This window comes from Ostrinia furnacalis, unplaced genomic scaffold, assembly GCF_004193835.3.
Source record: "Ostrinia furnacalis isolate ACB-3 unplaced genomic scaffold, ASM419383v2 OfSCF7462, whole genome shotgun sequence".
Classification (NCBI taxonomy): domain Eukaryota; kingdom Metazoa; phylum Arthropoda; class Insecta; order Lepidoptera; family Crambidae; genus Ostrinia; species Ostrinia furnacalis.
In genome coordinates, this window is record NW_021137701.1 from 181,542 (window position 1) to 194,124 (window position 12,583).

Sequence of the window (12,583 nt, forward strand, 5' to 3'; positions counted from 1 at the left end):
TTTTCTTTATTTTATTTCCATCATAGCATACCTACACAAGAATACGCGTGCGTGAGTCAATGTTCGCTCGTATGTGAGGCCTTGTTGAATAGTATCCTGTAGGTGGGCCATCGTGCGTTTTTTTTTGTTTTCGATGTAAACTCGCGGAGATGAACAGGCCTGATAATATTGCAATATTCGTGATTTAAAATACAAAAATTTTAATGAACGGCACGGTAATTTAACACATTACTTGAACTTATTGGGATAAATTAATTAATAATTACTTTATGATTAGGTCCAAGTATCTAATTTATCTATTTTTTTTTAATAATTTTATTCAGTTTATACCACAAGTGGCACTTATGAACGTCAAAATATTATAGTAAATAATAAAAAAAGAAAAGGTAGCCCTTATGGCGCACTTTACATGTCTCCTTATCTTTTGGGCCCTACCAGCGCTTCGAGACAAACATAAATAATTATATGGCAAGTGAGCTGAGAAGAAACGCCGGAACAAACGTAAAAAAATCATTAAAGCTGGTAGTAATTATTACATACTTCTATAATATTATATATAACCTACATGTTTACATTAGGAGAAGAATTTCGGCAATGCATTATACCTAATCTAACTAAAGATTGTAGTACAAAACTTCATAGCAAAAATCTCTTCTTTTAGAAAGAAGAAAGAAAGAAGGAAAGGAAATGTTTTTATTTAGTCCAAATTTTAATATCCTTATACTACTTACAACATACCTAGTTACATACATAGTTTAATTTGAACCAAAATGGCAGCCACTCAGCATTTATGTTATGCTCTAGGTTAGGATCTAGAGCATAATGCTGGTATTCTGTGGAAGCCATATTAAGTGGATAGACACTAATATTTAAGTTTTACACAAATTAACACAATGCTCTTCAAGTGTGTGTTGCGTGTGTAATGTATGTAGGTATATGCATGCGTGTGTTAGTATTATTAATCCTACCTAGAAAGATAGAATCCTACCTATTTTAGAATTTATTTTATTAACAATTAAAACATTTTACAGAAGAGGGTTAGTATAGTTTAGTACCTAATTAGAAAATAGGACCTAGTTACTTTATACTTTGAGGAAATACCACGTGTCATTAAATTGTATCCAATAAACTCATAGGTTCTTAATTTTCATACATACAGTTTGGTACCTAGTGCATAATATCACAAAACCAACTTTTCAATGCTTTTTGTTTTAACCGTGTTGTCCTCGTGGTAATATTGGGCTATCTTGAGAATGTAGGTTAATACATACAATTAAGTGCTTATGGTATGGTGTAAGAGAATACTAACCTTCAAATTTTCACTATTTGCCATAATCACTTAATTTTTTGACGCTGTTATTAACTATAACGAGAAAGAGGTCAATTTTCGAATTCAACTGGGCTGGGTAGAGAATATTCACGTCCCAAATACCACAGTGTCTCAAGACAAAGAACGTCTTTGATCAGTGTGTATTGCCAGTGATGACATACGGAGCTGAGACGTGGTCGGCTGGTCGCTCATTATCATAAGAAGGCTCAAGGGCGATGGGAGCGTGCTATGCTCGGAGTTTACTTAAGTGATCGAATGAGAAATAAGGTGATTCGCAATCGCAAGAAAGCCAAAGTAACAGATATAACCTACAAAATTACTAAATTGCTCGTAGAGCTGATGGCCATCGGGTCAGAAGAGATTTCGATCGGCGAACACGGGCCGGAAGACGTAGTGGGGGGCCTAAGTAACATGTCGTTATTTTAAATTAGATATGGACTTATACTACTTATTACTACCACGTTATAAAAACTGCCACGCACTGGTGCAGGTGGAAGTTTATATTAATTGTGAAGATGTCTTTTATTCCAATAACCTTCGCATTTCCGTAAGTCTTGTATTATTAACATTTATATTGTGAAAAAACCAAAACAATACAAAGAAATCGTTCCGTAATAAAATGAATATATTTGCAGGTATATACGACCTCATGCATAGAGGGCTTTACATCCCCACTGCGCAGGTTCACCGCGCAGCCGCCATTAGAGCATAAATACAGCGAGCGCCGCCAACGTCACGTAGTCGAAATCGAGAGGTGAAGGTGTGAACTATGGAGAGGTGGCGTCCGTATTACGTTCTTATTAAAATCGATTATCACCGGAGCTAGCAGCGCGACTGCCGACTCGAAGTCGTGAAAGTGAAGCAGTGCAGTGTTTCGACGTGTCATCCGTAGATCGACAGCGGTTCGAGGCCGAGAAACGGCGGATCGCGAGGCAACATCAGTGTCGGCTAGAATCAGGCGTCCATTTTGTGATCGAATCGCGCTCGGCTCCGAGGCGCCGTAGCTACCGCTAAAGTGATAAGTGAACTGTCCGCGTCCAAGTGAAACCCAGACCGGACGCGTGGAGACATGAACAGCCAGGGGCAGCAGCCGCGAGGCCGCCGTCGAGTGGTGCGCACTCCAATCCCAGCGCTGGGCGCGCGGCGCGACCGAGACCGGCGCGAGGAGCGCTACGCTGGCTCCAAGTGGGGCGCAGCGCCCGCCGCCGCAGCCCTGCCACCACCGCCCACGCACTGGCGCCGCGAGGGCCGCTGCCGGCCCGAGCCGGACCGCGCCGTCACGCTCAAACTGCTCCTCAACGTGACAGCGTAGGCCTCCGCCGCCGCCCCCACGCGTACGGACTCTAGTGTTAGTGCCACGGCGGCGCAACCCGACCTCTGTCGATCGGCTGCGCCCTCGTTCCTACTGTGCTAAGTTTTTTATTTCGTAACGCGATGCGCGTCCCGTGTCGCCGGGCTGCCCGGCGGCGCCCCGACGTCGACCAAATTCCGGCGTTAGGTATTATTTTGTGAAAATTTTAGTAGTTAAGTGCAGATGCGCCGCGGCCCGCCGCTGCTGGGTTCGCTGCCTCCGTTTTAAAAAAGAGAAAAACACAAAAAAATAAGGAGGGACGTGCCCAGAGCTGCGGACCGCGCCGCCGCCCGGCGCTGCGCCCCTCGCCGAACCTTGCACCCTCAAGGGCCTGGCGCTCCGCAAGGCATCGTCGGCCGCCCGCCCGGCCGCCGCGCTCGATGAGACTTTTTTTGAGTTGTATTCGACTGATGTACCTATCTCTACTTAAGTTTAAAATTGTTTTGTAAGCGGCTGCCGGGCGCGCGATCGGCGGTGGCGCCGCCACGCTTTTTATTACTGTTGGTAACGGCCACATCTTGTTGGTGCAAGGCGCACGGACGTTGCATTTCTTTTATAAATGAAGCGTTATATTATATTTTGTATTTGTGTCGGTGCGAGGCTCGTCGCGCCGGGCAGGGCCTGGGCCCGCTAGTCGTATCGTTTATTTATCGAGACCAATGTATTTTTATTTGTAAACGTCGCCGTCCGTCCGGCGAGAGGTGCCCGCGAGGCTCCGTCCACGAGCCGCTACCTCGCCCGTCACAGAGCTTTAAAAAAATAAAATGTAAGTGGCGGACGCGCGACGTACATAATTCTAGTTGTAGAATAAAAATCTAACGATACGGTAATCTTAAAGCCGACTGTTAAAGATTGAAGATTATATACGTTTGTACAGAGAGCATTTGATCTCAAACGCTGCGGGCACGGCAAGTCCGTGAAGATATTGTGATGTACAAAAAAAAAACAAGTATATTGGAATTTTACAAAGTTTTTTATAATTAGTTTGTAAAGTTACTTTTAAGTGAAGATGGTGGTGCGACGGCGACTGCCGTCGCGCTGGGCCGGCCCGCAGCATTCCCTGTCCCACCCTGTCCCATCCTTCTTCCCATCCCGTCCCAGGGCTCTTCGGAGTCCGACAAAGGTTTCTAAAAGTTTTTGGTTGAAAGTCACAACTCTGCTCTTCATGAGTGGATATGCTCTTTACTCTTCACGAGTAGAGCACTTTTCAGCTCAAGACTCAAGATCAAGATCTCAAGAAATGTCATTTACGCTCCACTGCAAGAGTTCTACCCTCCCAAGAAGCTACTGAAGACAAGAAACTGCCAAAAATGAAGGATTTGACTTACATTCCCCACGCTGTGTCAAGACTCCAGAACTCACTGCCAGAGCCAATGGATATGGTATGGATACTTCAGTTCCTGATGTTTCAGACTGGTGAGTTGCATTTGATTGTTCAATGCAAATCATTTTTAAACCTCATTTCCCTTTTTACCCGACTAAACCAGGAGGGTTATGTATTTTATTTAATCCTAATACCTCAACTAAGAATTTTATCATATTTCAATGCTAAAGTTCATCATTTACTTCTTTTTTGATGTTTTAAATTAAGGCCCATTAGACAGGCCTGAGAATCTTTGATTAATTATAATAATTTGTTCATATTTTCTAGTCATCATGACATTGTCATTGCATGTGCAATCTACGAAATAGTTATAGCTATCTAAAATCTATTTATGTATTTATGTAATCTTGCATATATTGCACAAATTGTGTTTCATATTTATTTATTTTTGAAATTCATTTAACTCTTTCCTTGCTTATTTGATTATCTACACAAGTCATACAGCCTTTGATATTAGCTTTATTATTTATACAAAGATACTGACCTCATAAAATATTTATAAGTCACATTAAAATCACTAAATTAGATCACATTAAGAAATCTTTAATTAAATCTGCAATAATTTTAACATAATTAATTATCTAAAGACTAATGAAAAGCAGTTTGAATTGGGTCAATTTCAAAGTGAACAAGTATTGGTCTGTCTATACCCAATTTCAAAAACTTAATTATTTTTTGGCGCTTATTTCTCTAAAAAATATCCTGCATTTTACATTTAAAAAAAGCACAAATTTAAATAAGAATGTATTCCAATTATTACTAAATTGCCCTATAAAACTTATTTACACCCAAAAGTATAGGTACTTCAATAAATTTTGAGATATACTGATGAGACGCGTGTGGTGGTACTATGTAAAAATAAACCCTTTTTCGGCAGTAGGGTAAAATGCTAAGTAATAGGGCTAGTAAATAAATTACGTTTGTAGAGTACATGATAAAAAAACACTTTATTTTCAAGTGTTTTGTATCACACAAGTATTTATTTCGTACCTATCAACTTAACCACGTGTTTTTAAGAGGTTAGTAGTGATTCATACACTCGTAGGTACTTCCTCATGGTTATTCACAAAAAGATAACCGATTCAATTTCAACGCGTCATGTTGAGGACTGAATAATTAGATTTAGAAGTCATGTTCATGTGTTACTCATCTACATTACAATAGTTACTTTTTATGCCTGCGGCTTTGACGTTCATAGAAAACCTAAAAGTAGGTGAACTTTGTCTTAAAAACATACAGGAAGACTATTTGCACGCTTTTCTATTTTCTTTCTAAAAACCAAGATAAAAACTATCCAGTGTTTTGATCTATCATCTAAATCGGCCCAGAATCTTTCCGGTTAAACTTTCACATTAAGTATGGACATATTTTCTTGGGGCTATGGCCTATGTTACATCGCGATCGTTAAAAATGTTATTATTTATAATAAACTAGCTGACCCGGCGAACTTTGTTCCGCCTTAATGGCAATAAATAACGGGATAAAAAGTATCCTATGTCCTTCTCCTGGCTCTAAACTATCTCTCTGACAATTTTCAGCTAAATCGGTTCAGCCGTTCTTGAGTTATAAGTGGAGTAACTAACACGACTTTCTTTTATATAATAGACTAGCTGACCCGGCGAACTTTGTTCCGCCTTAATGGCAATAAATAAGCAGACTTTTTTTATTTTGAACGGGATGAAAAGTATCCTATGTCCTTCTCCTGGCTCTAAACTACCTCCCTGACAATTTTCAGCTAAATCGGTTCAGCCGTTCTTGAGTTATAAGTGGAGTAACTAACACGACTTTCTTTTATATATATAGATAATACTGTAGGCTTAGATTAATAAAACCGTAGGTACTTTTATTAAAAACCGTTCAGTACCTAGTTCTTACGTGAAAGATCATCAATCCTCACAAACTTACACATTAGAATTTTCAAATGGCTAACATAGGTTCACCATACATGTCACAAGTATGACCCTCTGACTAGAAGCAAATGGAGGATTTGTTCTACACTCCCCACGCTGGCCAGACGGGTTGGCCGGTTGTATCGACTATTATTTACCCAACACCCCGTCCGTATACCGTTATCGCCAACCTATTTTATGTTGCAACGGCTCTGATAAGCGGGTTATCATCTGTAACCTTCTTATCGCACTCTGGCAATGTTCGTTTCAGTATAACATCTTTGTGTAAAGTTCTTGGGATATGAGCCAATGTCATTTTTTGTTGTGGCAACAAGGGGCCATATAATATGATACAACAGTATGTTTGTTTTAAACTATATACTAAGCGTTTCGATGACTCTTTTATAATGCGAACTGCTAGGGACTGGAATTCGTTGCCTGCTGCTGTGTTTCCCGAAAACTATAATCCGGGCCTCTTCAAGGCGAGAGTGAATAGGCACTTACAGGGCAGATATGTACCATCCTAGACTGCATCTCGCTTAACATCAGGTGCGATTGTGGTCAAATATCTGCCTTGTTATGCATAAAAAAAATAAAAGTATATTCATACTTCCCTCATTATTATTATTTCGCGAAAAAAAACTATTCCGTGTTCAGAGAACACGATTTAGCTGGAGTTGACAAACGCCAAGGCTGTTTTTGTGGTTGCAACCTTGCAACAGGCCAAGCGTTTTATTTATTTTTTTCTAATAAATATCAACATGTTAATTTTAAATAGTGGACGCCTCAGTAATCCTATTAAATCCCAACTATCCCAACTAATATTATAAATGCGAAAGTAACTCTGTCTGTCTGTCTGTCTGTCTGTTACGCTTTCCCGCTTAAACCTCGCAACCGATTTTGATGAAATTTGGCATAGAGATAGTTTGAGTCCCGGGAAAGAACATAGGATAGTTTTTATCCCGGTTTTTGAAACAGGGACGCGCGCGATAAAGTTTTTCTGTGACAGACAAAATTCCACGCGGGCGAAGCCGCGGGCGGAAAGCTAGTTACCTATAAAGTAGTTAAAGAATTTGACTTCTATCAGTAAAAACTACGGCTGTAGTAAAGTAAGATGTTGAATTTTGGACACCTGACCCTACTACACATAATGCGCTGGTATTCATGGGTTATTCCCAGTTGTCCCCTCCAGTGTCACCCTACTGGGGGCAACTGGGAATTAATTTACAAAAATGTCCCAGTCTCCCCCCCTTTCACAAAATGAAATTGAATGAACCATGATGAATAAAATTACATTCGAGTATCGCGTTACACGTTTTCGAGTAAACACCAGTGCTAGTAAAGTCAGCATCGACCTCACTCATGGCAAAATCACAAAGCCTCTAGCTTTACCAGAGGCAAACAGCCAGTGTTGCCAGTCGGGTCTTGTCAGAAATTTCCAGAAATATAAAAAAATGTAACCTTTTTGAATAAAAAGTAACCTTCGCGGAGCGATTGTGTAAGGTTGTTCATGGATGGTTCATGTTTACCTAAATTCGAAATTTTGACCATTCCATGAAGACCGAAAAGTGACCGGTCGTATAAAACCGTTTCATGGATTTGCGTTTTGTTATCAAAAAAACATTTGCTAAAACTCATTGTCTTTAACAAATAATAAATCAAATTCATGTTTAAATGCAGTTTATGACATAATTTTTAAATTGTCACTATTAATATTTTTACTGAATAACCTGTAAAAGTTAATTCTACAATTTCTGAAAAATCACCTAAAAGTAACCTTTTCATTAGTGTAACCTAAAAGTAACCAATGCAGTTCAAAAGTAACCTAAAAGGTTACAAAAGTAACCTTCTGGCAACACTGCAAACAGCGAACCAGCTTGCGTAACGTCTACGTCACGAACTAAAGTCGGTCAGCGCCCATAGTAGAAACAGATACGGTAAGCGTGATAAATTCTAATACATAGTTTACTCAGTACATAGGCCCTTTCTAGGGCACTTATACGCGTCCCAAATATAGCTTGCCCTACCACCACTTCGGGACAACATATGGGCTGGTGCTGAGAAGAAGTGGCGGAAGAAACTCCGTCACCTTTGTCAGCCTCTTTAAATAAAAAAACAGTAATTTATAGCTTACATTACACGCAATAAGTGCGAGCTAGCTAGCAAGATATTGTACGGGACTATTCCCACCACTGCAACTCCTGTGTAGCCAGGATCTACAGCTTGATTGCCGCAAAAACCCAACCAATGAAGGTCAAGTTATTGTGTGACCTCAACTAGCCCTGGACTTAGGCGCGTTTTTAAGCATAATTTGAGGTCTCTCATTAGTTGAAATTGAATATTTCAGAGTTTTCATGAGTCAGATAAGTTTTATAACTGAGATTAATTTGAGTTAAAGCGTTATTTTGTAATAGAATTGTAAACTAGTGAAGTCTAGCTTTCTTTTTTGCAAATAACACAAAGTCCCTTCGCGATTACTACTATTCCTACTTAATATTTCTTTTTTGTGGCCCGCTTGAGTCGTTACTATGTATTTAAGAGTATTTCAATAAGTAGTGTGCTAGAAAGTTCAACAAATCTGGGTTGGGCCCCGTTGCGGTGATGTGGTAGGGTTGAGAAATGTTATAAAGAAAGGGTTTATAGAAGAGTACAAACATTTTATGTCATTTTAACTGGCCTAGAGCAGTAGCTACCTTAATTAATAACACAGTCAAAATGAAGACTGGTTTTTGTTACTCTTTTGTGGCGCTATGTTCATTTTATGGATGGGATTGCTCTTTACTTGAGAATTTATGTTCATAGGTTGTCTGGAAGAGAACGCTTCATAGCGATAAGACCGCCTAGCTAGTTGTACTTGTCTGTGTTTCTTTTTTTTCTGTTTTTGTTTTTGTTGTGGTGTGCAATAAATAGTATTTATTATTGTTACAATTTTATTTTCGTGTACCTACCTGTTTGTCGCCATACAAATTGTTTTTTGAAAAAAGGTAGGTTTTGCAATGTCACCTTAAAAAATTAGTTTTCTTGATTTTAAATTACAGTGCGAAATACTTTTGATGTAGGTAACTATTGAATTGCGACGTAGTTATTCAAATTTCAATGTCACCTGACTAGTAATGTTAAGGAAAAATGTCCAAAGTCAGACATTGGCTGGCTCACTTACTATGAAACAAAAACGCCTATTTGTAAAATAAAATACCCATTCACTTATTGTCAATTGAGATGTTGTTTAAACTAATTAACATTATTTTACAAGTAAATATTTTAAATGTAACTCACATTAGTTTTCCTACTTAACTAAACAGTTAATAAATATCCTTGAACATTTTACACTGCGCCTCTATTAATAGTCCAGTCATTAAAATAATTTTATTTAAACATTTTTTTGTTGCAGTAATGAATGCTGATGGTGGTACCAGTTTGATTGCAATGATTTTGAAGCTAAAAAAAATGCATATGAAGTTTAAATGGTGGATCCATATAGAAAATTTAATAAACTGCTTAATGTTCCCGCCAGAAAGTCCCTTTAAAAAATATTTAAAGTGCATACCTAATGTATTTTAGCTTTGAACTGCAAAAGTACTGGTTGGGTTATTCCCTTACTCAACAAATAATTTGATTAATATTCTACATAAAACAAACGGCCAAGCATTGTACTTACAAACAAAAAACCGAGCACTCAACTGCCATCGCAAAATAACAAATTTAAATTGTGTCTCGTCCGACCAATCATGATTCTACGCAGGTCCGGTTGCAAAAAGCCAGCGTCATGGCCTTGGCTTGATTGCGAACGGAACTATGGTTGTTTTCTGTGTCTATGGGGCGTTTGATGGCATTGCGTAATTGGAATAAAAAAGAATTCAAGAATATGGCTCAACCAAAAGGGTGCCAACGAGATCTGTCCGAAAACCGGTTCTATGCCCTACTCTTAAACCACAAAATATTACGAGTCCTATATTTTTACAACTACAAAGTTACAATGAATACCCGTCCCCGTTTCCATTGGTACTTAAGCTACAATTTATTGAGAAGGGTTATTCCCAGTTGNAATTGTTCGCCGTACAATTACACTTCCTTTTTTATGAAATCGAGACTTTTATGTCCATTTATCTTATTGTTATTAGGTAGGTACTTTGAATTCAATAAATAAGTAAGTACATGATGCGTTTTGTTTTTGTTAATTATAAAATAATTAAAAACGTATTAAAAATTTCCCTACTTTCGGGAAAATCGCCTTCACTGTCTACACTCCCCAACAAAATTGACACTAATGACATAAGATTTTTGCCTCACTCTTGACGAAGCGTTTGTATGAAGACTATCCATCTAGGTTTTATTAATCTAAGACTGTAGGTACTTTTATTAAAAACCGTTCAGTACCTAGTTCTTACGTGAAAGATCATCAATCCTCACAAACTTCACATTAGAATTTTCAAATGGCTAACATAGTAGGTTCACCATACATGTCACAAGTATGACCCTCTGTCTAGAAGCAAAATGGAGGATTTTTGTTCTACACTCCCCACGCTGGCCAGACGGGTTGGCCGGTTGTATATCTACCATTATTTACCTAACATCCCGTCCGTAATAGCAGTAATAGTCCGTATACCGTTATCACCAACCTATTTTATGTTGCAACGGCTCTGATAAGCGGGTTATCATCTGTAACCTTCTTATCGCACTCTGGCAATGTTCATTTCAGTATAAAATCTTTGTGTAAAGTTCTTGGAATATGAGCCAATGTCATTTTTTGTTGTGGCAACAAGGGGCCATATAATATGATACAACAGTATGTTTGTTTTAAACTATATACTAAGCGTTTCGATGACTCTTTTATAATGCGAACTGCTATGCTGTGTTTCCCGAAAACTATAATCCGGGCCTCTTCAAGGCGAGAGTGAATAGGCACTTACAGGGCAGATATGTACCATCCTAGACTGCATCCCACTTAAACATCAGGTGCGATTGTGGTCAAATACCTGCCTTGTTATGCATAAAAAAAAATAAAAGTATATTCATACTTCCCTCATTATTATTATTTCGCGAAAAAAAAACTATTCCGTGTTCAGAGAACACGATTTAGCTGGAGTTGACTAACGCCAAGGCTGTTTTTGTGGTTGCAACCTTGCAACAGGCCAAGCGTTTTATTTATTTTTTTCTAATAAATATCAACATGTTAATTTTAAATAGTGGACGCCTCAGTAATCCCATTAAATCCCAACTATAATATTATAATATATTATAAATGCGAAAGTAACTCTGTCTGTCTGTCTGTCTGTTACGCTTTCCCGCTTAAACCTCGCAACCGATTTTGATGAAATTTGGCATAGAGATAGTTTGAGTCCCGGGAAAGAACATAGGATAGTTTTTATCCCGGTTTTTGAAACAGGGACGCGCGCGATAAAGTTTTTCTGTGACAGACAAAATTCCACGCGGGCAAAGCCGCGGGCGGAAAGCTAGTTACCTATAAAGTAGTTAAAGAATTTGACTTCTATCAGTAAAAACTAAGGCTGTAGTAAAGTAAGATGTTGAATTTTGGACACCTGACCCTACTACACATAATGCGCTGGTATTCATGGGTTATTCCCAGTTGTCCCCTCCAGTGTCACCCTACTGGGGGCAACTGGGAATTAATTTACAAAAATGTCCCAGTCTCCCCCCCTTTCACAAAATGAAATTGAATGAACCATGATGAATAAAATAAATAAAAACCGTATGGAAATCCGTATTCCGTCTACAAAAAAAAACTCACTACCTATTGTTGTAAAAAAAAACTCACGAATCTCATTTTATTTGTAAGTTGGCTTTTAAAAAGCACTTTTACGTCCCAGTGTTGAGAAGAAGAAGCGCAAGAAATTCAGTCAGTATTTTATTTACTTAGCTTCTTACGCCCGCATTCACAAACATTACTATGAGGTCTCACAGAGCGCGTGGATGCACAGGGTGACATATGAACCAATCACAGAGGTCTATTCAACCCTGTGCGTTCAATTTGCTGCTTCACTTAAGCTAGCATCGTTTGTGAATACGAGCGTTAATTTTCGAGTATCGCGTTACACGTTTTCGAGTAAACACCAGTGCTAGTAAAGTCAGCATCGACCTCACTCATGGCAAAATCACGAAGCCTCTAGCTCTACCAGAGGCAAACAGCGAACCAGCTTGCGTAACGTCTACGTCACGAACTAAAGTCGGTCAGCGCGCATAGTAGAAACAGATACGGTGAGCGTGATAAATTCTAATAGTTTATTCAGTATAGGCCCTTTCTAGGGCACTTATACGCGTCCCAAATTACAGCTTGCCCTACCACCACTTCGGGACAACATATGGGCTGGTGCTGAGAAGAAGTGGCGGAAGAAACTCTGTCACCTTTGTCAGCCTCTTTCAATAAAATACAGAAATTTATAGCTTACATTACACGCAATAAGTGCGAGCTAGCTAGCGAGATATTGTGAAAGAATCCCCTAGAAATAAACAATAGTCAAAATAGACACCATGATACAATTCCTTTCCTTTCTACTATACAGGGTGTTAGGTAAATGGGTATATGAGCCGACACTAGCCCATGTTAACATGGTCATATAAATGGTATGGTGAAGTCAGAAATTTGATATCATCATTTTATTTTTTTTAAT